This window comes from Anabrus simplex, chromosome 3 (assembly GCF_040414725.1).
Source record: "Anabrus simplex isolate iqAnaSimp1 chromosome 3, ASM4041472v1, whole genome shotgun sequence".
Taxonomy (NCBI): Eukaryota; Metazoa; Arthropoda; class Insecta; order Orthoptera; family Tettigoniidae; genus Anabrus; species Anabrus simplex.
Window position 1 is genome coordinate 498,586,281 of NC_090267.1, and position 26,527 is coordinate 498,612,807.

At 39.4% G+C, this 26,527-nt stretch overlaps 1 protein-coding gene across 1 annotated transcript in view; it reads right to left on the minus strand.

The window, feature by feature from the left end:
• The window catches only part of LOC136866572 (glutamate receptor ionotropic, delta-1), a 295,948-nt gene that overhangs the window by 55,985 nt on the left and 213,436 nt on the right, over positions 1–26,527 (minus strand). The window lies entirely within an intron of this gene.

The following is a 26,527-nucleotide window of genomic DNA, read 5'->3' on the forward strand; positions in this document are numbered from 1 at the left end:
CTTGTCCGTCCTCACCGATAAGTGGTGCTGCATATTTTCCAGGCGTTATAAATGGCGATGCGTAGGCCTAGTGACCTTAGTCCCCACCAGATTTTTAATGTTAAAAACATTTCTTGGCAGACAAAGTAGGGGTTCCTACACTACGAAAAACATAAAATCGAGCAATTTCCTCAATTGCGCCGAAAGTTGAAGGGCTAAAGGTCCCGAAAACCTTTCAAATTGTGAGTCTTGGTAGCTCTATTAAATTAAAAAACCAATTTTGATAATCACTCCCGTGCTAAATGCAGTTCCATACAAACAGCCCAAACTCTCTTATTTCTTTACTCGTTTTCGTTTTGATTCAAATCCCAAACAAATTAACTTATTTACATAATTCTTTCTGTAATGAGTTCCTTGGTTCAATACTATGAGACATTTCTTGAGTTTTGAAAAATGACACCGAACGTAGTTGTAAGGGCTGAAGTGTAACACTCTGCATTGACTCACATTAGCGCTCCTAGTGGCGCTTAAGTGTACTCGGCATTGAGTCACATTAGCGCTCGTAGTGGTACTTAAGTGAAACTCTGCAATGACTCACATTAGCGCTCGTATTGGTGCCTAAGGGAAACTCCCCTTCATAAGTTCAGAATTTCTGAAGGCAACTGGAATGAAATAGTAGTGTAATTAACTTGTGAATTCTACATTTGTATGTGGTTAGATTCGAGATGGTACACGCATGGGAAATTTGAGTAGCCTACTATATTATATCCGAAGTGGAATACAATTGTCATGCAGTCCACCCACGTCAGTATCGGAAAACGTGCTCAGTCATGAATTCGTTCTCATAAACTAAACTTCACGTCGAGCCAAATATAAACGGATCACCTACCAAAGAGTTTACTATAACACTTCGTACCTTAAAAGGTGGACGGTTTCACACCAGGCAACTACTGGCATTGTACCTCAATGACGGCCACGACTGCTTCCTTCCCAAGTCTGAAGAGCTAGAATTAATTAATTAATTTTATTTATTTATTTATTTATTTATTTATTTATTTATTTATTTATTTATTTATTTATTTATTTATTTATTTATTTATTTAGTAGTCGCAATGCTAGGGCCATCTCTTAGGCTTAACCAGTTACATTACAGGATGAAGTTGAACTCCATCGACAACGCGCATTTCTGATCAAAATTTCGGAAATGGAACAGATTCCATCCATCTGAAGACGTGCAATGCTCGCACCGATCCACAAGGAAGGCGATAGCAACGTTTGTAAGAAATATCGCTGCGTTAGTTTACTTTGTATCCATCGAAAGCTATTTATGAAGTCATCTAGTATCATGTAAGATTTCGACCAAACTGCAGTTGCTGCGATCAGACATTTACACTCCGACAGTGAATGAAAGAAATGATCCGCTGCGGAAAAAGAGCTGTCATTGTCTTCTTTGATTTCCGGTCTGGACTAGATTGCATTCATTGCCCTCAGGGAAGCAGTGGACAACGATTAACTACCACGTAAATTCATCAGACTTCTCCAGTGAACCTAGTGCAGCTCAAGCAATTGTATAAGGATCAGAGATGAACTGAGTGCACACTTTCCCTTCCGAACTGGCAAGCGCCTGGAAGATATAGCCTCTCTGTTACTCTTCAGTGTTGTTGTCGGTACAATCATCAGGGAAGCATTTGTCAGTCGACGTGGAGTTTAGTTTATGAGAACAAATTTCTGACTGAGCGCGTTTTCCGATACTGCCGCGGGTGGACTACTTGAGTTGCGCAAATAGTCATTCTGACAATTTTTTCATACAAGAGTTTGCACGAAATCATCTCCATAGGGTGTGTAGGCATTTATGTGGGTGACGTTCCACTTCTGTACGGTACTGTATAGAAAACGGCCTGATTTGCACACGCATCACCTCATTTTCCAGCACAGAAATGTTGCTCCTGTGAGGGAATTGATGGCAGGGTGGAGGTGGGACGTCCTGGAGTATCCTCTCTATTCACTGGACATAAGTTCTTCTGACTTTGATCTGTTCCGAAAACAATAACGGAACCCGTCTGAGGGAAGTAATTCCGTACACGAGAGGCTGACTATATGTGAACGAATGTAATCACTACCGCAGTCCGTGTTTCTGTGGTGGTGGGTAAGTATTGTGCGTAGTTGAAAAAAGGCGTATTAAGACTAACCCCCAGTCCCCAATTTAGAGTGACTAACCATACTCAGTTAAAATCCCCGGCGTAGTCGGGAGTCAAAACCGTGGCCCTCTGAATCTAAAGCCATAAACGTGAGCATTCAGCCGTTTTGGGCAGAAATAATCAACCGTTGGTTAATGAAATTTACAGTAGATCGAGGCTAGAAACAATCATTGTAACTCAAAAGTCCGTAGACTTCCTACACCCAATTAGCGCCGCCTTGAGATCTGTAAGTTTCCTTACAACTACATAACCTAAGATGATCAAACCAGCCTCCAGACGAAGCGGATCTTATAATGCAGACATGATATAACACTGTTTATCTATTGAGTCTCGTATTTAGAAAAAAATCCTTGTTGACTTTTCGTAACAGCCAAAGAGCAAATAATGTGTTAAAGACGGTTAGCAAACACATTAAACCCACGCGACAGCCTACGAAAGGAAATGTACATATAAATAAGAGCCAAACAACATTTAAAATCCAAAAGAGAAATACAAATGACACTAAAATATTTAATATTCAAGGTTTTCCGAGTTCGATCGTCAATGTAACCTCTGAAGTGCACAGACTGAACTTCAACACAATCCTCTGTTATATTTAGTCTTTCTATAACGTAAACACATATACATTGCTCCTTTCATCGATTATAATAATCAATTCCAGATGTATAAACACTTGGGAATAATATTTACAGCTTTCTTTGATAGTATTATTACATGACATTTGCTTATAATTACCGTGCTCTATTTTATTTCATTTTTTCAAGTCAGGTGTTTCGAATAATGGCACTTTTGTACATAACGCTGGTTTTAAAAAGCTTATTGGAGAGACAATGAAATGTGCGCACAACAGCCCGTTACAACACCCTGAATAAGGGAAAATTTTCTCTCAATACCTAGACATTATTTACCAACCACTCAAAGACTGACGTATGTCAGACTTAAATATTGAAGGAAATTCTGAAAAATATCCTTCTACAAAAGATTGTTTACTCTTAAAGTTTACAAGTCTTGTCAGGATGAATATTGAGTGTATACACTTTGATAAGTTGATTGTTAATCTATGTTGAATAAAGGTAGATTTGTTAAATATTTTTGTTTACAATCTGTCAATCTGAGACGGAATCAGAGACCTTTATCCAGCATAGTATATATATTTCAACGAGGCTCTGTGACCTAAAGCAAAAGAGATGAAAACGTGAACACCCGAGCTCGGATTTTCACTGTAAATGTTAAAATGTGGTTCAAATGTAAACTTACTGAAGCGAGTAACAGGTATGCGCTACCCTACACGTTTATGGTAGAGTTTTGCGCAAACATTAGGGGTACGGCCCATCACTGGCCCTAAAATTTATGTTACTCTTTTCCACATTGTGCAAGAACGGGCTGGACGACATTTCCTAATAAAATTAGTTTGCATTCCAACCTGTCACTGCCTAAAAGTGAGAAACGAGGGATGCCTTGGCATGAGCCATGCTGCACTGACTCTCATCAGAGGTTGTGACATTATTTGCTACTGCAAGTGATCGAGGGTTCATTTTCAGGCTTTGCTCGATGATGTGAGCTAGCTGAGAGTAATAAAAGTGACGTCATACAGGAGTTCTCTCAACTTTATACCTAGTAAAATATTTAAGTGGGTGGACTGGCCGTCCACTACAGTCGACCGTTTGAACCACAGGATGTTGTAGTGACAGTTCTTCCCTAGTTCCAGCAAGAGGCACTTGCGACCTCACAGTGTAAACAGAACCATGGTCTCTGTTGTGAAAGGTAGTTGAATGTGAAAATGTCGTAGTTTGATCAAAGGCAAATTTCATGTTTTGCTAAAAATTGCGCATATTCACTGGCGAAACAGATCAAAATACTATGTGCGCCTTGAACTGTTAGCGCTAATCCACAAACATATTGACTGTAGTACACAGGTGTACACTGTCTTGCCTGCACTGTTGGCGCCAGTCCACGCACTAACTGACTACAGTAAATGAGTATACACCGTGTTGCCTTCACTGTAGGCGTCAGTCCACGCACTAACTGACTATAGTAAATGAGTATACACCGTGTTCACTGTAGGCGTCAGTCCACGCACTAACTGACTATAGTAAATTAATATACACCGTATTGCCTACACTGTTGGCGCCAGTCCACGCACTAACTGACTATAGTAAATTAATATACACCGTATTGCCTACACTGTTGGCGCCAGTCCACGCACTAACTGACTATAGTAAATTAATATACACCGTATTGTCTACACTGTTGGCGCCAGTCCACGCACTAACTGACTATGGTAAATGAGTATACACCGTGTTGCCTTCACTGTAGGCGTCAGTCCACGCACTAACTGACTATAGTAAATTAATATACACCGTATTGCCTACACTGTTGGCGCCAGTCCACGCACTAACTGACTATAGTAAATTAATATACACCGTATTGTCTACACTGAGTAGGCGTCAGTCCACGCACTAACTGACTATAGCAAATTAATATACACCGTATTGCCTACACTGTTGGCGCCAGTCCACGCACTAACTGACTATAGTAAATTAATATAGGGTACACCGTGTTGCCTACACTGTAGGCGTCAGTCCACGCACTGAGCCTCCTGAGACCCCCGGTATAGTATACTATACCTTAGGTTTGAGGCATGATGTGGCCTCTTGTATTGTCACTTGCTGCATTTCAAGCACATGGTGACATCTGTGGGAATTAGTGAGAACTATCAGTGCAGAAAAAATTAGAATATACTTTAACTCTTTCCTTAACTCCAGAACCTAGTTTAAGTCAAATCTTGCAAAACTCCAAGTCCCGGGTCCCAGGAGGCTATAGTAAATTAATATACACCGTGTTGCCTACACTGAGTAGGCGTCAGTCCACGAATTTAATGACTGTAATGGTATTCAAATTGAACGTTACACTAAATCACTTCTCTCCTTTTGCATTTATCACAACAATAACAACAACAATAAAAGCTCCGATGCTTCGTAAAAGTCATGTATGTACGCACCAGGACGGTGGCCAATGCGAGAATTCTGTGGCACTTACGAGAGTTGTCGGAAACGTCTGCTCGCGATGATGAAGTTGACACTGGACTAGTGCCCTCTACGATATAAAGAGAACATTATAACACTGAAATAAAACTTACGTAAGTATAGGCTGGGAGTGATTGGCTCAGTTTCGAATCGCGGTGGACACTGGGTTCAGATTTCCATCTCAAATATCATGCGGTGTTAACAAGTGCATCCGACGTTAAACTCCCAGCCAAATCAAAAATGAGACTGGGGGCTACAGTGACTCCAGAAATAAATATCATAATGAATTTCTTACGTAGGATACAAATATTAAGTTAAAAATGTGTTTGTTGATATTTAAATGCTGAGTAAGCTGGTTCACGGAACTGTGAGCTTGTACTGGGGCGATGGTGGGTTCGAACGTCACTGAAGACTGTTTTCGTGGTTTTCCGTTTTTACACCAGGAAAATGCTTGAGTGATACCGCAATTAAGACCAGCGTCAATTCCTTTCCAACCCGATCCTATCCGACCGTCACCGTAAGACGTTTCTGCGCTGGGGCAGGGGCGTTAAAGGAATTTTGAAAGCTATATTGTGCCGTTTCACAGTTCTTTATACGAGCTGGTAGGAACAAACATGGAGTCTCTGAGATCAAAATGTTAAAATAAATGTATTTAACGTCAATACGGGCCGAAATGTAATTATTTTCATCAGTCACTTATGGAAAGAACCGTGTATAGAAGGCGCAGGAAAAGAATGACAAATGGACATTATTTAAACCTATTATTTAAGAAAAAAATTTGCTCATCACTCGCTATATAATCAGACCTTGAAGCAGTAAGAAGACGTAGGACTAGACTGAAAGAGATTATTCATCTGGAGTAAATACCGTAATTTGGAAGGAAATATAATTCGCGGCTACACGCCCGACACTTGTTATCAAGATTTAATCGCTGCGCGAAAGATAAAATACTATAAAAGGAGATAAACCAGATTACAATAGAGCTACGTCACGAAGTGGCCCAGAGCTTAAATAAATTTGCCCGATACCGCTTAATAGTAAAAGATACGTACTGATCAGCTGTTGAGTGCGTTCGCACCAATAAAAATATAGAGGAAAGAAGTTCCTTTTCAAATTGGAATAAATCTATATAAATAAAATTGTAGGGGGTCCGCTGTCTGTAATTTCTTTTGTTTTGCCAATTTTTCAGATATTTATCCGTTTTAGGTCAACTCAAGATCGAATCGGTGTTTTTTACGTTTCGTGTCTGTTTGTTTGTCTGTTTGTCTGTTTGTCTGTTTGTTTGTCTGTCTGTTTGTTTGTCTGTTCCACCATCACGTCGAAACGGCTGGATAGATCTCAACCAAACTCCATATTTAGGGTATACTCATCCCGGGGAAGGTTTCTATATACATATCATTTTAAAATCTTTGAATACATGGGGTGTTTATAGGAAAACCAGAATGGTTTTTCTACCATCACATCGAAACGGCTGGATAGATCTCAGCCAAACTTCATATTTAGAGTATACTCATCCCGAGGAAGGTTTAGATATGCATATCATTTTAAAATCTTTGAATAGGCCGGGGGTTTATAGGAAAACCAGAATGATTTTTCCACCATCACGTCGAAACGGCTGGATAGATCTCAGCCAAACTTCATATTTAGAGTATACTCATCCCGGGAAGGTATCGATATGCATATCATTTTAAAATCATTCAATACACGGGGTGTTTATAGGAAAACCAGAATGGTTTTCCTCCATTTTCTCTTATACTATTGATTTTCTGTAAACTTCGTTTACCGTACGTGAAACGTCTCTGCATTATAAATAACTTTCGTTATGTTCATAATTTGCCTTACTCTTCACATGACGGAGAAATTTACAATTTTTTGCTGGTATCATGCTCTCCATTTAGTGACCGACAGACTGACAACGAACCTACAGGTTACCATGGCAACGTCTCTGACTGCATGCCAGTAGGGAAGTAACGTATTGCCATTTTCCTCATCATGCTTTTAAATTCCTGGTTGTTCCTTGGGTAGATGGCAAGAGAGGCGTCAATCGGCCTATCCGAGGGATATTGGCGGAATATCGTTGGATGTTATAACCGCCCTCGAATAGATTAAGTAATAACACCATTAGTCATCTTCTTATTATTTGTTTACCTAAGAATCACTGGACCTAAATTTGTCCTCTGTTACCGCTTTATTATATCCATAACTCGCACTAGCATAATTTATTGAGAGGCATTTGATATTCCAATATATTCACTTGGCATTTACATATTTGTCGTTATCCGGCTGTCCTCAGTTATAACCCATTTTCTATTACTTTCAACTTTCTTAACTGTATTATTTTCTTCCTTAATTACGCCGTATGTACGCGAGTGCTACAAACTACTGGATGTATTTCCACCAAGACTCATATTTAGAATACACCTGTCCTTGATAGGTTTTAGGGCAAATATTGTTTCTAAATCCCTGAACTGACTAGGGGTTTATACGAAACCGAAACAGTGATTTTGCACTTCCACAAAATATACACAACCAAACTTAATTGAAATCTACCTACCTTGGTAGAAATTAATTTCTAAATCTTTTTTCTCATGTGCATCATTTCGATACGAGGATTAATAAGGGAGATATCATTAACGGACCGTTTTTCTGTACAAGTTCCATCGGACTTGACTCACGAGCGGGTGCGTGTAAAGCGTATTCCTTACAACTTGAAAACTACTGATGACATTCGAACCAAAATCTATATTTAGCATCCACCTGTCCAAAGGTAGGTTTTACACGTAAATAACATTTCATGTTCCAGAATCGACTAGCGGTTTATAGGGAACACAAATGGTGATTTTACTCTTCCACAGTATATACAGAACAAGACCAACCTGACTGGAAATCGAACAAACGTGATGGAATTCCACCTCTAAACCTGTCTTTTCATGCGCATTTTTTCGTCAGGAGGATTAATAAGGGAGATATCATGAATGGTCAGTTTTGCAGGTTAAGTCCAGCGGACATAGCCCAAAAGGTGGTTTACATGGAGCAGATTCCTTAACTATATAAATCAAATCGTAACGACTGTGTGCCTCTACACTGACTATTTTGGCGATATTTTCGTACAGCTTTCCGTTTAAGGGGTAATAATGACCATATCCATAATTTTTGGTTTAGTTTGCTGAAAGTCCTAATTTTTACCCGCCTCGCCCAAAATCCAGATTGCGGCATAATCTGCCAGAAGAAAAAGAAGATAATTGAAATTTGACAAAATTATACGTTTGAGCCTGTAACGAACGGAAAACATCCTAGATCATTAAATTTTTCACTTTTTATCCCCGAAGAATATCGAAATATGCAGGCAATTTTAATGATGGTACACACCTTCGGAAATTCCTATCACATAACGGATTGCACAATCTCCGTTCAATTTGGAATGATCTACAACCTTGGTCTTATGACTTTTTGCCGTATCTGTATCCCTTTTACGTTTGATTTTTCTCTATTAATCGATGTTAAGTCAATTTGGAATTTTCACATGCATAATTCATACTTTCAATTACTTATATGAAATACAGAATCATCATACTCTTCACGAAAATTGTCCCACCCAGTAGGCATATGTGAGCCAAATGCTATGTATGTAGCTGTCACATAATTATCCGAAAAGTAATGTAATGTGACATAATCTTACAAAACCTTTACCCTGTTCCACGTTTCTAACTCAATCTGACCCAAGGATAGATGACATATCATAGGACCAGCCATTTAGGCCACTAAATCCCGCGTGTCTTATGGTATGATCTTTTGTCGATATGACGTACGTTTAGTAGCAGTTTATCTGTAAATGAAGGTCTTCAATATTGTAAATACGCATATACTTTTGTATGTCGATCTATATATATTCACTGATGTCGATTTTTAGCGATCGAGAAAGGGTGGGTCTGATATTGTAATCAGTACTCCCCACACCGACTTTGACTGGCAGTAGGAACGGGTTCCTTCTCCAACTCCTGTGTAACTGTCATTAGTAAGGAACGCCTACAATTGTAATGAAAAGTTCCCTTCTCGATTTGACTTGAAGAAGGCAAGTGAGCATGCAGTTTTGTTTAAAACTCCCCTATCCGATTGTGTTTGGCAGTAGGCAAGGGTGCCCGCAATTAGAAACAAATGTCCTCATCTAAAATGTGACTGGCATTAGGCATAGTGGCCTGCTATATTGATGGAAACTCACCAACTTGGCGTGACTGGCAGTAAGCTGGCTGGCAGTAGGAAAATGGGCCTGGCATTATAATGATAACTGCACAACTCAATTTCGAGTGATAGTAGGGTAATTGCTTACCATTATAATAGAAACTCCTCAACTGTAATCTGTCTGGAAGTAGGAACGGGGGGCTGCCATTTTAACGAAAACTCCCCAAATCGATTCTGTCCGCGTAGTAGGCAATGGGGCCTGCAATTATAATATAAACTTCTCAACTCGATTGTGAATGGCAGTAGGCAAGTGAGCCTGCCGTTATATCACAATTCCGTAACAAACACTTTACATTGGAAACAACGTACGGGGACCTCCCCATGCTCTTTCTCGGATAACGCTAAGAGACATGCAATTTTAAAACAATCTTATTTGCTGCATGTACACTATTTACTTCGATATTCGAATACAATGTAGAATACCGTAGCGAAGCACGGGTACATTCGCTAGTACTTAATAATTATCCTAGTCGATTTGGAGCTAGCATATTGGATTAACTGTACCATAGCAAAATCCATACAATTTGAGCTTCACAAGAGATATATTAGTTGAAGAATGACAGCAATGAATCACATATTTTGTTATTATTCTGTTACATACGTACGAGATTCCACTATGAGCCTGTAAAGAAGCAAGGCAACGCTATTTGGATCCTGATGAGGCGATACGATGTTGATCATCCCAGATGACCAGTAATCAATTGTGGAGAGCTACGATGAACCCGATCACTCGTGGAGGAACCAGATGACGAGTTCCTAATCTCAGATGACCGGAGATGAGAAGACATCGAGACCACCTTGAGCAAAGCTAAGTCCATTATCTGAGTCGTTTTCGTAAGTAAGAGAATATTACCTTTTATAATTATATGTTGATATGTGTATTTGTGCGAAGACAGTGCGTAGATAAACGTCTAGATGAGATGATTGGAAGTAGGTATTCATCTATATGAAATGTCATTTTCATTAGTAGGCGTGGTCACCAAGTGATATTCCGATCGTAATGTTTCCAGTGATATGTGAGAGTAAATAGTTAGTGTTATTATTATTATCAGTGAAGAGTAAAGTGTGAAGTTGACATTAACACCAGTGTATACTATTTTAATCAAAGTCACTCGGTGCGAGATCGTATATAGGAAGTGTTTATGAAGAATAAGGCAGTAGATTACTCAGAGTTATGATGTTAAATTTGGCGCTATGACGATAGGAAGTAAAGAGGGCATTTTTAGAATGTCACGGCACGTTGACGTGCAGTTTAATGAAGTGATTTGCATATGATGAAGAGAGAGATTTATTATGCGTGAAATGTGAGTAATAATTGACGCGTTATAGATATGGTATAAGGATGATAGTGATTTATGATAGTCATATTTATTATTTTCTTCGATAGAGATAGTAATAGTTGTTCTAAGTGAGACTATGTGATTTTCAAATGATGTTTCTGAGAGTGTCAGTGAATTCTTGCCAATTCCATATAATAATTCGTAATCCTATGCATTTTCACATAGCTTAGGATACGATCTCGAGATTGATAGAGCAATGTTTTTATCCATGTTAGGATTGTCTATAGAGTCATACATGTAGTCATGATAATATTTAAGCCTTCACTGAATTATCTCGGATGATTTTGAAAACTCTCACTGTGTATAACATTATTCTGAACAATATTCAACCTACTAGACTAATCACTGGTGACAGCTATTCAAAAAGGATTATTTTTAGTCGAAGATAGTGTCTTCTGACCAAGTAGATTTTCCGTTAGTAGTAGGTGTGATGATAATTTCATAGGGTATGTATGATGACGTTTCTTACAACCAAATACGCACGTAGACTAATACTTATCGCTAAAATTAAGGTCACATTACCTTAAGTTTATAAGTTAAATCGCATGATAACGTTACTTGGAGGGTGATTACGACTTACACTGGACATAGCTTAGCTTATGGTGAGTGACACAGGGGAATATGAGTAACTAAGAGGCAATTGAGCATGGGAATGTGAATATTTAAACCGTGAAACATACGTGAGTGTACTTGTCAATTCAAAATCAGGAGAAGTTTTGAGATAGTTTTTATTGAGAATTTTACACCTGCATCGAGACAGACAGTTAGTGTAAATTAAAATATGTGTCAGTCCTATGAGTAAGGAATAGGTAGTAACGAACTGAATTTCATATTTATTCGAAGAATAACTGATATTCAGACAATTTGAACTCCAATTCTTATCTGAACACCAACTCGATGATTCCATAAGCGTTCATTATTTCTCAAGAAAGTTTAATCAGAGATATTGTAAATAGTAATTGATACAATTTTTTTTCTTCTTCTTAAAGGATGCATCCAACACTCTTAATATTCTTGATTTTAATGTTTATTTTCTTGCTAGTACGGCACATGTAAATATAATTAATTTCATTCATATTAGTTTAATTCATTATCGCCCAACTTCGTAAGTGAATTGCCTACGAATGAAATCATATGTTTCTTTATAATTCCCAAATGTTATGTAATATTTCTTCTAATATTCTATAATTTTGAGAGATCAATGGACTTATGTAATGAAATGGTAGAATCCTAGAATGCGTTTATTTACGATGAGTTCGGAGGATATGATTTTTCTGAGATGTTGGTGAATAATACAGACTGTAGGGATAACAACGAATTACTCACTTCAAGAAGTTTCCATTGGTCGAATTCAAGATGATTTTTCTTATAATGTCTAACTTAATATTTAAATAAATGTGAGATAGTATAACCTCAGCACGCTTTCTATGTGTTCCTAGAATAAGTATTAGTTATAAGATAGTGGTATCTTCAGCTGACGACAACTTCTCTATGAGCTAATAAGAGTATGGTATCTAACTAGTAACGGGTAAGAGACGTCTTTCAACGTTAGTTAGAATCTACCATTAACCGACCTGAACGTTTTTCTCTTACGGAACCCATACCCATAAAACTTAGTCGTTGAACCAATTGAATTTAGAGCTAGTCAGGATCTCTTGTGTCCATGCCTGGACGCGGGAACGGCGCAATATATAAATAAATTTTATATAATGGGAACACGAAGAAACGGTGAGAGTAAACATCATTAATGTAACAATTCTTTCCCCCTCAGAATAATTACGAATGTGTTGAATAAAAATTAAAATCGACAACATTTTTCCAGTTTCAACCAAGTCAGTAATGGAATGAATGGAGCCGCCACCTAGCGGTGAGGATAGGAACTGTGAAGCCTGCCGAAGTCTGTCGCACTCCTCTGGGGCAATGATTAATGACTGGTAGATGAAAAGAAATGATATTATAGAGCACTTCTGGAATGAAACATGACAGGTAAAACCGGAGTACCCGAAGAAAACCTGCCGCACCTCCACTTTCTCCAAAAAAAACTCACATGGAGTGACCGGGGTTTGAACCACGCAACCCAGGGATCAGAAGCCGGCGCGCTGCCGCTTGAGCTATGGAAGAAGCTCCGAATGCGTTTAATGATATATAATTTTCGTATTATTTTGACAAAGTGTAGAAAAGGGAAGAAATGGGTGGGGGCGGTAGAGCACAGTATCCCCTCCTCGTCGTTAAGAGGTGTAAATTGGTCCAGGGGCTCTCAACTTGGGAGCGTGGTTCTGGCATTGATTCCACCTACATATATTGGCGTCCTCACCTTCATCTTAAATATTCGACCTCCCTTGGTCAACTCTTTCTCGACCCCGAGGGAATTCTGTTTACTAGGCCTAGAGAATCTTTCGTTTTCGCACCAATTCGTCACCGTTCATATAAATTCCTGTCTTTGGCAGAACGTGACCATAATTTAATTTCACTGTGCAGTGGTGTCTCAACGGCGCTGTGGTCGTTAATCCAACTGAAGACGTCACTGCAAGACTGGGGCGAAACGTTGGTCATTTCAGAATATTGTAAAAGCGCAAATAACTTATACTATTATTATTATTATTATTATTATTATTATTATTATTATTATTATTATTATTATTATTATTATTATTATTACATTTTATTATATATAATTCACAATTTTATAATTGGGTTTATGTATAAGGTGGATGGTTCATGCCAATAAACTTTCTTACTATACGGCAAGTGGCGAGGATTGCTGCTTTTTGTAATTCTCTGTAAGTGTGAGGATGGAGATTAAGAGCTCCTGTCTTATTATTATTGTACCGGGAGGTACACCTGTACGCCGCACATTTAAATCTTGCGCCAATTAGAACTCCTCTACATGAGAAACACTGAACTTGAAACTAGACCTACTTAAACTATTACTCAGAAAATGTCACCACCTTAATTTTGTGATTCTGAAGTTTCCAGTACTGTATGAAATTCTACGTGTTTTGTTTACCATTTATCAAGAAGTTTGGACTTTCTGCAACAGATGTCACTACAAAAGCTATGATCATGCACCCTGGTGCGAAGTGAAGGAACTTTATTTGAAGAAATTTTATATTCATAAGTTTGTTCTTTACTAAATTATGTTCATTCATTTTTGGGTTGGCAATATTGATCTTTTGTTTCCGCCAGTTTTGAATTCAGCCAATCTCTAATTTCTGTAATTATTTTTCGGCCTATCACAGGCTTCTCCTTCGATTTGGTGTGTAACTTTACGCTAGCCAATAAAATTAAGATGGTGTGGCTTGATTATTCATGAAAGGTCTCGAACTTTCCCCGAAGGTTTAAAACTGTGGATTTTTACGGCTCTTGGCCACTTGATCAGCATCTAACTGAGTGTGTGTATGTGAAGCAGGAGACGGGAGGTGCCTCTTTCATCAGGTAGCAGTTTTTCAGCAAGGTAATGGCCATTTAACATCCTCATTTCTTGCTAGCTCCGCAGTTTAACCCGAGGGATAGGTCCGAAACTTTAATATGTAACCTTCTTCTCTAAAATGTAAGTTCTGCCGGCTAATGTGAAAATTTCATAAAATCTGCAACTGTAATTCGCGGATAGAGAGTGATTTACCCTCTCCAGCTCCCCTTCATATTGGTTTGAGATGACTACGTTTTGTAAATGGTTTTCTTCCTTTCTGTAATGTATTAAATTATTCTTATACGAGTCACTTCCATAGTTTGGGAATAGCCCCTGTTTCATCGGCCTAGTGCCTTTTAGGTTTTAAGAATGCATATTTAGGAGTACAAGTACACGCCTCCATTCAACTTGGTGTTTCGGGCCATTTACTTAACCTGTTCGTTTTCTGCTAAGGGCCAGTAGGTTGGGTACGAGATACCCCCGTTTCATTTGTGTAAATTGTACCTTGATGGCAAGTAATTGTAAAGTCTGATATTGCCTTGAATATGCTTGAAAAACTGAGAGCGTGTCAGATCTTTTCAAGTGTTGTAAAAGTGCTTGAGGTTAAAAGCTGGGAGCAAGTGCTCCAGGTATTGAGGGGTGTTCTGCCCTTGCATAAATGGTGACCTTTGTAATTTTGAGCGTGTGGCTCAGGAACTGTGTAGTAGGGCTTGAAGCCCAAGATCCGTCTATACCACCAATCTTGTCTTACCTAGACCTGTTTTTTTTTGCTACTGGTACCTGTTACTTTGTTATTTGTTAATTTTGAAAAAGAAAAGAAAAAATAACCTTTGTTAAAATTTTAAATTAACTTTGACTTTGTAGTTAGGCCCATTCATCCCGGCACCTTCTTTCACCTCTGCATTCCACAGATATCCCGGAACAATTATTATTATTATTATTATTATTATTATTATTATTATTATTATTATTATTATTATTATTATTATTATTATTATTATTATTATTATTATACTATTATCATCGTATTATAGAGCGCGTTCGAACCTGTGCAATGACTTCTTGGCTTGATGATTTTCGCCTTCCTATTCATCCAAATTCTCTTCATAAACTTAGTGTGTTGCCTCTTCCATTCTTCTGACCATTTTGTAACAATCCTGCTGCTATTTTTCGCCATAAATGTGTGCTTGTTTACTGAGATCCTGAAGACAACACGATTTATCACGACATTTTCGCATCATTTTCCCTCCTATTTTGAGAATTGATTAGGCCTACATTCGGTAATATTTTTGTAAGCCTGTTTGTAAACATCCTCAAAATGTGTCCAAGAAATGTTAAACGTCTCCTTCGTACAGTATTGATGAAACTATAGAGGTCTGCTGTTTGCTTTTGGATCCAAAATCCTTTTTCTTGTATTCTGAAACTTCTGAAATTTTATAATGACCTCCTAAAGTTAAGGTTTCTGATGCAAATATTATTATCATTATTACTACTACTACTACTAATCCGCACACATGTGGGCTGTTACATGAAGGAGTGGTGAGGAAATAATAGTGACAGCTTAAGGGGTCTACGAGATATCGGTTTCCGAGCCTCATGAGGCATGTCTGGTCGTGACATCCGAGGGAAGGGTGGTAGGAGTTCCTCACCAGGGGTGATGTCGCGGCCAGACAGATTTAGGATAGAGTTAGTATACATTTAATGTAATAAAGTTGTTAGTTTAGTTATAAGTAGAGGTGGTGTGTTGCATGTGGAGCTGGTGATCCTCCCATGTGCAAGATGCTACATAGTAGATTTAGAGGTAGTTAAGTAGTTAGTGCTTAGCTATAAAGAGTCTGTAAGTGTTTGCACTGAAGAAAATGGAAATTGCAACACCATGAAGGCATTGGTCGTTTCTGTTTGTTTTTAAGATGTGGAACGATGCCATGTAGGTATGTAAACGATCAAAGTTTCAGACCCATTGGATTGTTGCTACAGGTCTCCCCACGTGATTGATCGCGGAGGAATCAACTCTGGTATACGGACTCTGGTGTAGCGTAGTTGACTTGCAGTCTGTGCAGTGAAGTGTTCCCCGCCAAACATGCCTCGACGACAGAGAAGAGCACGCTATCAACAACTGTCGCCGTTTGAGAGAGCTCAGGTAATTGGGCTGTGTGAGGCTGGATTATCGCTAAGGACGGTCGCTGCACGTGTTGGCCGACAGGCATCTACGGTACATCGTGTATGGCAGCAGTGGTTAAATGAAGGTACCCACACTCGTAGACCTGGCACAGGCCTGGCGCGACAGACAACTGTGAGAGAGGATCGCCGCATCATTCGGATGGCCCGGATGGAACCCCATGCAACAGCAGCGCAAATTCGAGCGGCTGTGGCACCCCACGTTACACAACAAACACTTGGTAATCCCCTGTAGTGATGGGACATTCGATTCATTTTACTGAATCGATTCATTTGATTCCGTTCACGTTACTGAATCGATACAGTGATCCGATTCACGGCTCATTGGTCACCGCTCCTACTGCATCTGTGTAGTATGTGCTGGTAAGACAGCAGCAACAGCATTCAGTGCTCGCAGCTGCCATCTGCTCTTCATACTATGAACTCCTTTCTTAGAAAAAATGCTAGTTACTCTAATACATCGAAGGTTTCCGGCGACGCAGGGTGGGAAAGGTTAGGATTAGGAAGGTAGCAGCCATGGCCTGAATTAAGGTACAGTCCCAGCATTTCCTGGTGTGAAAATGGGGAAACTACGGAAAACCATCTTAACGGCTGCCGACGGTGGGATTTGAACCCACCATCCCCCGAATGCAAGCGCATAGCCACACGATATTAACCGCTCGGCAACTCGCTCAGTCATTTTTGAAAATATGTATTTTTCTATCAGCTGAGGATTTTTTTAATCGTCATATTTTGTATAGGCTACCCGAGATGTACAGTAGCCCGCTGGTTTTCTGATTCAACATACTGTTATTGCGCCTGTCCACATATGATTGAAGTCTTGTGCAACGATGTGACATATGAAGTGAGAGAATACTGAGCCGTTCTTTCCAATATAAAACAGGTACTTTTGAGTGGTCATGAACATGACTCATAGTCATAGGGCAGGCTAGAGTCGAGTTTAATTGTCAAATGCCAACTAAGTTATAATACTAAGATTCATTAAACTAATAAATAGTATAACCTAATAGCCTACCTACTTACTAGCTACTTCAGAATGATGTTGTGACTAACTTTTTAACACTACAAATAAATCCATCTATTATTGAAACCTCCCTGTAAGAAGAGGACAGAGAATGCAAATGGGTATTATTTTCAAATGAGCTGAGCTCGAGAGTCCATTATAGCATACGATTCTTTCAGTGCAGCATGGCTCACTGTATGTCTCGCTGCAGTGAGCCGATAAGGAGCCGTGTGTATCTTGTGTCCCACTGAGCCGGCTCGTTCACGATTCTTTCGGTGTGCTATGGCTCACTGTATGTCTCGCTGCAGCGGAAGCTCGGCTCTCCATGTGTCCAGTGAGCCGATAAGGAGCCGTGTGTATCATGTGTCTCACTGAGGCGCGCTCGTTCACGATTCTTTCGATGTGCCATGATTCACCGTCTCGCTGCAGCGGAAGCTCGGCTCCCCGTCAACGTCCAGTGAGTGCGTCACTCAGCACTGTCCACTGGGAGTAAGCTGAATCGTGTGCCGTGAGCTCGCCGTTCCTGTGAATCGATTAACTCGGACACTTCAATGAATCGATACACTGCTTCGAATCATGCATTCAGTAGCCAACACTAATCGCCTGCGTGCAGTTGGCTTACGAGCCCGTGTCCCTGCAGAAGGTGATCCATTGACCCCACAACAGCGACGTGTAAGGCTGGCCTGGTGTCGAGAAAGATCGACGTGGGTTGACGAATGGCATAGGGTCGTATTTAGTGATGAATCGCGCTTCTGTCTTGCCCGCAGTGATCGCCGGAATCGTGTGCGCCGACGTACTGGGGAGAGGGGCCACCCAGATCTTATAGTCGAGAGGCACACTGGGCCAACACCAAGCATTATGGTCTGGGGAGCTATTGGCTTTAATGTGAAATCACAATTAGCGATTGTTGAAGGCACTATGACTGCTCGACAGTACGTTGATAGGGTACTCAATCCAATGGTTGCCCCTATGATGGCGAACATTGCTAATGGGATGTTTCAGCAGGACTATGCCCGGGTTCACACTGCACGTATCTCCAGAGAAGCTCTCCACGACATCACAACCTTAGAATGCCCCGCCAGATCCCCGGACCTTAGTCCTATTGAGCATGTGTGGGACATGATGGGTCGACAACTGGCCAACCGTCCTCAGCCACCCACAACTCTGGAACTACTGACCAGTGCAGTGCAGCAAGCATGGGCCACAATTCCTCAGGAAGCGATCCAGGGCCTTATTGACTCCATGCCTCGACGAATTCATTAATGAATTGCAGTTCGTGGTGGGCACATCCTGTATTGATTGTTGTCCAAACTTGCGGTCAGAGGGACCTGAAAGTGTAATCATCGAATCACAACCGAATACTCGTCCTGTATGTTCCACTGCAGCAATGTAGCACCACTCTTTCTGGGTGGCGAAAGCCCGTTACGTTCAGTTCAATAAAATAATACAACACATACTATTACTACTACTACTACTACTACTACTACTACTAATAATAATAATAATAATAATAATAATAATAATAATAATAATAATAATAATAATAATAATAATAATAATAATAATAACACACAAGGTATTCTAAAGAACTACTGAACTGTTCAGAACCAACACAAAAATTATCTCCACAAAAATCTGAAAATACTAATCCAAATTCATTACCAGCAGACAAAACACATTAAAGCATTGGGTGAGGATGGAATCACAGAGGAAGTTCTTTAATCAGCAGGCCCAAACACCATAAAAGAAATCACAAAAATCATGAATGACATTTGGAAAATATAACAAATCCCACAAGAATGGAAAAATGCATTAATTCACCCGATGCACAAGAAGAGAGACAGGACAACTGTAAACAACTACAGAAGAATCTCACTAGTATCGGCTGCAGACAAAATTCTATCGCAATGTTCTCTTGATAGAGGACAACAACAACTAGAACCACAAATCGGAACGTATCAGGCAAGATTCAGACAAGGCTGATCGTGTAAAGAGTGAACCTTGAACATCAAGCTAATCCTAAGACATCAGAAAATTTGTAACAAAAATTTAGTCTGCACATTGGTTGATTTCAATACAGCCTATGATTTTTCTTCTTCTTTTTCTTCTTCTTCTTCTTCTTCTTCTTCGTTTTGCCTCATGACTGAGGCGTCGTGACTATCATAATATTCAGCCCTCTAGCCGATGAACCATACTCCGCCATTCTTCCCTATCTAAAGCTTTCAATGTGGTTACTCTGAGAGAACACTGTAGGGGGCCGTTCACCATGTCAATCCATCGCGTTGGTATTCGTCCTCGTTGTCTGGTTCCCTGGAGTTTGCCCTCAACAATCAGCTTTTGTAGACTATCATCTCGGCGCATTATATGTCCAAAGTAGCGTACAATTCGTTGAGAGACCTTACACGATAGACGAACTTTTATCTGAAGTTGGTTCAGGATTGATGTGTTCGTGCTATGAGCTGTCCAAGGAATCCTTAACATTTTCCTGCAGCACCACATTTCAAAGCTTTCTATCCGCAAATCACTCTTTCAAATATTGAAATAATAAGGTTTAGACATAAAACACCGACAGGCCCGAAGAACAAAGCTAAATTCATGGAGGAAACGTCAGATCCCTTTGAAAACAAAACAAGAGTAAGACAAGGAGATGGACTCTCACCTTTACACTTCAACTGCGTCCTTGAAGAAGTGCCACAAGAATGGCGCAAATAGAAATTGGTCCTCAAAATTCACCAACGAATCACTTTAGGCAGAGGAAACTAGAGAAAGATTGCTTAGCATTTGCGGACGACCTAGCAATATTAACCTGAGATGTTTCAAAATCAGATTGAACTCCGGAAAATATCGGCCTCAGCACATATTTTGAAAAGACAGAAATCATGGCGTGCAACAAACATGCACCAAAATTCATGCAAACAAAATATGGGGAGGGCTGATCGGCGGCGTGGACTGCCTACGTGTCCAGGCTTAACCTCGGGTTCGACCCCAGACCCTAGTTCTAGTACAAGCTAAAAAAATAGTCGTATTCTATGAAAATATGTGTAAAGCTAAAACAGACATAATGAAATGCATTGGTGAAATTAAAACTGATTTGGACACGCACGTTTTACACCAGCAGATGTGTAAAGCACGGCAATCTTCGGGTCCAAAATTAGCAAATGGCAAGTTAACCAAGAGGGAAGACCAAAGAAGAAGACTGGAACAACCTGGTCTGAAGACAGAAAGGAAGCCCACAATATAAGAAATATGGCACTGAGGAAGGCAAATGCAAGTCTCTGTGCACTGGGCTTATTGGCATATACACACTCTATAGTAACAACAATGTTTAGATGAAAAGGAAATCTCATGACCTGTACCAACACTCAGACACATGTAGAAAAAGACGTTTGAAATTTACTGGACGTCTTCTCAGAATGAGCAACCAGAGATTGGCCCAAAAATTCTGAACCTTGCCTTATCAATGAAAGTTTAAAAAATTGGTTGCTCGAAGTTGGAAAAATCTTCCCATTACAGGTGACATTGTATTAGACAGGTTCTAGGTTCAAAAAATTAGTCTACAATCACCGCTTTTAACATTATCTATGCACTACCACCAAGAAAACCTGGTCAGAAGATCGCTAGAAAAGCCACAGCGAGAAGATGAAGAGATTTGGGGTAAAGAAAAAGGCAACGGCATCAGTTAAAGAAGTTCAATCGCGCTCGAATAACAATTTAATGTACGTTTACAATTCTGAAGACCTGCAGATAGACGGTGGCTGCCATCCCACGTCGGGTAGCTTCTCATTTATAACCACTGAGTTGACCCTGAACCAATCCTCAGGTTAATCCAGTTATTATTATTGTTATTCACTTCGGTATCAGGTTGTATGTATTGTACTACCTAGTGTCACTTTTTTATAAGATGCAAGTTTATATGACGCACATATTCTGTACAGCTATGAAAGGAATATTATTTGAGATTGCAGGAATATGTCATGTAAGTATGACGCAATACTGTACTCCTTTCGTGATATAAGTCTGTTTGATGTTTCCAAGCCAGGTAGTTTCTTTGTGTGCTCGGAAAGCAAACACTCCTCAGTTCAATGTCGTAGAAGAAAACACGAATGGATGAAGAGAAAATCGAATTCGCCGTTTTCTTTCTAGGTTATGTAAATTTCCGTTTGTAACTAATTCTGACTGTCATGCATCCATGTCATAGAACACAAACGATAGGCCATGACATGCGAGCAGCGAAGAAAATTTTCCCAGAACATTACAATGTGCAATAAGTGTTGATTCATTTCCGACGCTGCCACAGAGTTAAGATTTGTAACACAATCAAATGGGCAAAGTGGTTCTCGTTATACCCTACTTAAATTGTAGGGCATACCATCGATGTATACTACTACGACGTTATCAGAGATAAACTTCATCTTAGGGTCCGTGCTGACTGTACTATGAGAGTAATAATGTTTGCTTACATTTGTAATTGTACTCCCAAGTTGTTTCTAAATTGAATAACCTTTTTGTTCGACAAATATAAGCAAGACATTATATTATCATTATCTTTTAACTGCATATGTCATGAATAATTATGTGCAATCTGCAGTGATAATAATCTAGGGATTTGAAAAAGAAGCAACAATCCAGAAAGGAATGAGGCAAGGCTGCACTTTTTTTGGAAATGGAATCAGAGTCCAAGAAGTCGAAATCAAAACCCTGAGATTTGCCGATGATATTGTTGTTTTGTCTGAGACTTCTGAAGATCTAGAGACGTTTTTGAATGGTATGGACGGAGTCTTCGGTAAGGAGTACAAGATGAAAATAAATAGGTGCCAAACAAATCAAAAGTAACGGAGTGCAGTCGAACGAAGGCAAGTGATGCAGGTAATATTAGATTAGGAAGTAAAGTCTAATGAAGTACATGGGTAGTAAAATAACTAACGATAGCAAAAGTAATGGGGATATAAAATGCAGACTAACACAAGTGAGGAAGACCTTCGCTCACATCGAACATTGATATAGGAATAAGAAATATGTTTCTGAAGACTTTCGTCTGGAACGTGGTATTGTATGGAAGTCAAACATGGACGATAACTAGCTCAGAAAGAAAGGGAACAGAAGCTTTTGAAATTTGGTGTTACAGAAGAATGTTGAAGGTGAGATAGATAGATCGAATCACGAATGAAGAGATACTGAATCGGATTTGGGTAAATTTGACGAGAAGAAGAGATAGAATGATAGGACAGACCTTAAGACACTCAGGATTTATTCAGTTCGTTTTTGAGGTAAGTGTAGGCGGTAATAACGGTAGGGGTAGACCAAGGTATGAATATTACAAGCTGATTAGAACAGATGCAGGATGCAGTAGTTACGTAGAAATGAAAACGTTAGCCCAGGATAGGGCGGTATGCGCAGCTGCATCAAACTAGTCTATGGACTCATGACTCAAACAGCAACATGTCATGATTATAGTCCGGAAGTTCAGGCATTTATTTTTGTTAAAATAAGCACTTAACATTTAGGAAGTAGGCAGTGAAGTAATTAAAATGGTTTTTAATAATGACAAAAATGGGCACGAAAATAATAAAGACATTTTAAGGTAAGCTACGTAAAACACATCTGCATCACATCGTCCATCTCCCTGTGGGTGGGAATGATAAAATAACGTCAACGGTATCCCCTGTCTGTCGTAAGAGTAGGCGACTAAAAGGGGCACCAGGGAGTGTGAGTTGGCAACCACGGTTCCCCCAGCTGAGTCTGGCGTTGCTTCAACTTACTTATGTCAGGTTCCTCGTTCTTACCTTTCCTGTCTGACCTCCCTTGGTCAACTCTTGTTCTGTTCCTACCCTGCCGGTATTAGATTTGCAAGGCCCAGGGAGTTTTTCTTATTCACGCTCTTCGTGGTTCCTTCCTTTCTTTAGCCGACACCTACATTTTTCGAAGTATCGGACCTCTTCCATTTTCTTGTGATTAGTGTTATATAGAGGAAGTTTTCAAGTTGTTTTTATTCATTAAGTTAAAATCATGTTTTTCTTCATTATTAATACAGTACATTGAAATTATACTTTGTCTTACCGCTGATTCATTTTATCTATATCTATACTTCTATACTAATATTAGAAAGAGGAAAAATGCGTTTGTAACGAATAGGCTCAAAAACTACTGAACCGATTTTAAAAATTACTTCACCTGTAGAAAGCTACATTGCGAGTGAGTAACATGGGCTGCATTTTATTTTCAAAACAATTCGAGGTGGGGGGCACGGGGGGGGAGATATGAAAATAATAGGCTAATATAGGCAAAATATCGAATTTGTCGTATAAGGACGAGACAAAGCTCAATTTAATCCTCTTGACGCAAAACCAAAACTCGGTAAGCCCTACGGGCCCAAAAACCATGTTTTAAGGCCCTAAAACCAACCGTTACGGAGATATTGGCACCACACTACCCCTGCTCTAGGAATCGGATAAAATAATGAACTGCCGTAACCATGGCGACGTCAGCTTCAGGATTCTACAGCAGCGAAATTATCTAGAATAAATCACGTAAATTTAACATGTTACAACATGAAAATTGATATTTGGAATCCCTTTTAAAAATAAAAGAGCACAAATATTCGTTTTCACTTGGGGGCGGGGTGGGTGAAAAGAAGTGAGGAAGGAGTTGAATTATTTATATGAGGATATGTATGTATGTTGGGTATTGGGTATTCAGCCCGAAGGCTGGTTTGATCCTCTGCAGCTTCGCCAACAGCTGTCATAATAGCCTAGGTGTTACTGAAGAGGCGTACAAGGGAAATGAGGAGCGAGGTAGTTTCCCGTTCCTTTCCTCGCCGAGCCAGCCGTTGCTATTACATATCAGTCTGCCAAGCCCACTAAAATGCATGCACCAACAGACCCTATGAGCGATATTTTCACAGCATTCATAACAGGGACTGGTTGCATAAGGAATGGTATTACTAGCATCACTCATACCTCAGTCACTTTCATATTGTAAAAGCCAAGGATGACAGTGAGACAGGTCAATGAAAGTAAAAAATTTGATATAGCCCATACCAGAAGACATAGTGCACATGAGGATATATATATATATCTCAAAAAATGAAGATGTTACAGACTTTAAAATTGGTACTTGGAATCTCTTTGAACTGTGTCACACATGAGAATTTCACCCTGTTTTACGGCTGTATGCCCTTCCTGACGGCAACTGTATGTGTAGTGATGTAATATATACTTCTATAATTACTAATATCATAAAGGGGAAAAATTTGCATATTTGTTTGTAAGGGATAGACTCAAAAACTACTGAATCGATTTTAAAAATTACTTCACCTATAAGAGCTACATTGCCAGTGAGTAACATGAGTTGTATTTTATTTTCAAAACAATTCGGGGGGGACGACGGGAGATATAAAAATATTAAAATAATAGGCTAATATAAGCGAAATCGAATTTTTCGTACAAGGACGAGACGAAGCTCATTTTAAGCCCCTTGACACAAAGAACAAAACTCGGTAAAAGCTTCGGGCCCGAAGACCATGTATTAAGGCCCTAAAACCAATCGTTATAGAGATATTGGAAACACACTCTCCCTGCTCTAGGAATCGGATAAAGAAACGAACGGCCATGACCATGGCAATGTCAGCTCCAGGATTCTACAGCAGCTAGATTATGCATGTACGTTTGGGCATAGCTGCCAACCAAAATTGATACACGTATGACTTACTATCTGGAAAAAATAAACTGTTGTGTAAGACGCTCATAGCACTCCTTTGGGAGTGGATGGAAAAGGAGTGAAGTATAAGAAGAATAGCCCCGGAGATTTCCTTAGTACAGCGACTAGCGGTTGCCGATGGATCTCCGTTTTTACGTACTGGCTTAGGTTTCAGCATTTTGCGGAGTCTGTTACCTATAGTTTAAACTATTTTTTTTCAAATAAAGGAGTAGTAGGATCACAGATGTTATTAGTGCCGATATTTTGGTCCACGTTTACGATCATTGTAACGATGAAAACCTATATACTGTACACAAGTGGGTGCGCCCTTGACTTGAAAAAAATTCTCAACATTTATGATGTGACCTTACCGGTCAAGTACATATTTATTTATTAATTATTTGGCAGTGAAAAACCTTTGTAAAGCTCCCTCGTACTTGTTACAAAAAGTTGCATTTGGTTGCACATGCTTACACAACCTTTGTAACCTGCTAAACACCACTCCGTCTTAACTAAAAGGATACACAGATAGAGAGAGAGGGAAGAAAATCTCAAGCCAGAAAAATCGATAATGATACCGTCACCCGTTGTAAAAATGGCCGAACACGATGTTGCCAGCTCGCGAATCGCATTATTATGATGAGATTTCGAGACATGCATAATATTTAATATGGGAAACCTCGGGATGTGATATGATTTAATTATAGACATCTGCCAAAATTCTAAGTCTTTATAATATATTAACGTGTGGAAGAATACGTAATCGTTGCATTATATAACAAGCTAAGCGTCCCTTGTACGCAGCACCTTCATGGAAGACATTGTTGGGGCATTATTTTGATAATTAATTTTGAATAAATGGCCGAACATTTCAGGTTCCGCACATAACCAGACTACTTAAGAATCTGAGTCACACGTTTGAGTGTATTACCGATGTCATACGACACGTGGAACTATTAATTAAAAAAAGTAGTGGGGACTATCCATTGTCTCTTGCATGGAAGGGGGAAAGTTTATAAAAGGAATCAGATGATGACAACAGTATCCACTTTCACCCGAAGAATCCAAAGCAGAACCACGGTTTGATGGTGTTCTGATCTATTTAGTGTTTCAGACTGTAAATGTACAGTTTATATCTTCGAGAATATTGTAATTGTCTACAAAAAATAGTATTTAAAAACAGGTTGAAGTTATGTGATCGTAAGAACGGTATAATTGTAACTTTTTAAGTGATGCAACAAGTATTAATTTCATTATAGTGCTATTAATTGTATTTTTTGTGTTAAAGTGACGCAACAAGTCTTAATCTCATAAAAACTGTTATAAGTGTAGAAGATAACCATTGGAATATGAACGAGCTCAGCGGGAGTAGCAACGGACATGAACCCGTGACCAACGTCAACACCATGGAAGCTTAAAAGGAAACAATGAGGGTCTTACCCGGGACCCGAACCTTGGAT